Source organism: Belonocnema kinseyi, chromosome 2, assembly GCF_010883055.1.
Source record: "Belonocnema kinseyi isolate 2016_QV_RU_SX_M_011 chromosome 2, B_treatae_v1, whole genome shotgun sequence".
NCBI lineage: Eukaryota > Metazoa > Arthropoda > Insecta > Hymenoptera > Cynipidae > Belonocnema > Belonocnema kinseyi.
The window spans coordinates 170,428,240-170,430,884 of record NC_046658.1 but is presented as its reverse complement, the minus strand read 5'-3'; positions in this window follow the sequence as shown (position 1 = coordinate 170,430,884).

The window sequence follows — 2,645 nt, the reverse complement described above, 5'->3', positions numbered from 1 at the left end:
GATTCCATTATTAGGGAGAGTCGCCACCTTACGATGTGCCATTTGATTATGCGCACGAACATTTTTGCCGACAAACTGTGGATAATAATATAAACATGTGGGCGCTGCCATGTTTGTCGCGGGACATCAAAAGATGGCGGACCTCCCCCCTCATTGCATCAGCCCCGCAATGGCATGCCTAGTCCCTTGTTTCCTATATCCATGGTTCCGACCGGCAATCGTGCACCTTCGAGTTTTCAAATTCAGAAGAGGAGAAATGGGTTGCGTGTGCAACCCGGTCATTTACATCGTCTCCTACTATATTCACACGGACATAGACCTTTGATAGCATTGGTCAACGTCTCGTTTCAGATCTGGGATCACTGTGCTGTAGTGGCTTTAAACGGCGGCTGTGATCGCCGGCGCTGGCTGACGCAGTTTGAACATTTATGTTGAATTACTATACTGCGTACAGCGTCAGTGTCCTCTAGTCAAAAGACCAGACTAAAGGCAAATATTTCTGTATCACACAGCGAACAGAACTTTCACAGGATTGTGCGTGTTTCACTAACTAGGGTGTTGATGCAAGAGGGGGGAATAGCGAAGAGTAATACAGAGATTGGAAGGTCATTTTACACTGTACGTTACCGCACTCTGTCGCTTCGCAAAAAAAGCACGGGTATTTCGAGAGCAAACTCATTTTACGAAGCATTTTTTCTGACTGTAAAAATGTTTTGTATACAAGTTTCATTGTTCGTTTTTTCGGTATCTTGCGAATCCGACAACGTAAGTACAATAAAAGCGAATACAGTTGTTTTTTTAAAAACAATATGAGGGGCCTCTATGTAAATTCACTAACCTGATATGAAAATTCACAAAAAAAAAAGAATAAATTCTAATTTTAAAGTACGATTTTAAATTAAAGTGCTTTAAAACTTTCTTTTTCAGAACGTTATTACATCTTTGTGCGATGTCTGAGAGATATTTGAGAGAGATTTTATAAAAGAATAGATTGGAATTATTTAAGATAAACATTGAAAAGCGTAATTTGAACCTTAAGAAAATTGAAGAGGCTTTAATAGATTGAATTTTACTACATTTTCTGGAAAAATAAAAAACGAAGTGTCAGATTTCTGAAGGATACACATAGACTATGTTTGTCCTTTCCAAATACGATACTTCTTTTTCTGTTTTTCATTAACACATAGTACAATTAAACTTATTAAAACCTGATAAATATTCTCGAGGTTTCAATTGAAATTTACAATTTTCTTGTTAACTATCTCCAACTTTATATTCGTATAAGAAAGCATCTTTTTCTCTTAAACATCGTAAAAAAACATACTTTATACGTGTTTACTCTGAAATTTTAATTTTCATAAAATTTCTACAATTTTAAGCGTTACTAATTTGCAATAATACTACAGTTCATGAAGAGTGGGACGATGGTCGTGGGGGCTAAAGCGTAGGCTTTGGACCCACTCCTTCGGCTTGCGGGTTCGATTCCCGCCTCGCACTCTGGAAGAGTCTCGGTGGCCCATGCGGTGAACACTAGCCTAGCAAGGGAGTTGTTCATCTCCGGAGAGTCGTGGGACCGGTACCTCTAGAGAAAAAAGGTTTTTCTCTAAGTGCTTAAGGCTGTTGCTCTTGGTGGTTCGGAACCCACCTTAAACTGTAGGTCAATAAGTTTAAACATTATTTTTAGTAGATTTTAACAAGATTTATTAATTATTTTGTTAAAGTTTTTCAAGTGGACACAAATTATCGAGCGCGAAACGCGAGTTTTGTATTGAGAATGTAATCGTCAAAGCCGTAGGTGCTTTGAGAACCTTCTTTAAAATCAGATCGAAAAAAATGCAGTTACAATTTATGGCTGTAACCCCTCAGAAGTTTAAATCAGAGCGTTTTGAAGGCATCGCACGGTTTAAATAACTTTAATATAAATTCGAACAAAAAAATTTGCCAGGAAAGCGGGATTTCTGCATCACATGTATAAATATTCACTTCTCAACAAACTGTTTGTTATGAAAATCTTATCAAAATAATATTTTTTCGTTTGATTTTTTATTTAAATATTATAATTTTTATAATTCCCCCCAAAAAATTCAGTTCCTTCTAGTGAATAATAATAAAAAGTTGTAATTGTAAAAAGAATGCGAAGCTTTAACGATTCAACTAATTTGATCAATTGTACTTTATCATTACACTTTAAGAGCTATAACTTTGTGGGAGATTGGAATTCGTGGATTCAATTCCATAATATAATTAATGTAGTAAATAAGACAGTGGTACTAACGTCAAAGGTGAACACATGTATAATTTTCTTTTCGCTTTAACTTAAAAACGGAAAATTTTTAATACAAATTCAAGTCTTTATTTGTTTAATTTTTATGTATCCCAATAAATATTAATAATATTGATTATACTACATACTATGATTATTATGATTATTAATCATTGTATTTTTTATAATTTATTTTGAACAGTTTTTAATAGTCTATTGACAATGAAAATACCAGTTTTGAGGGCGCTTTCGAGGTTTTTTTTTAAGGAAGTAATTATTCGCCCTAAAAATATTCGTTCTACGCTTACCAAATTTTAATTTAAAAAATGTTAAAAGATGGTTTTTCTTATTACAACTCAATTTTAATTAGTTTTCGCCGTGC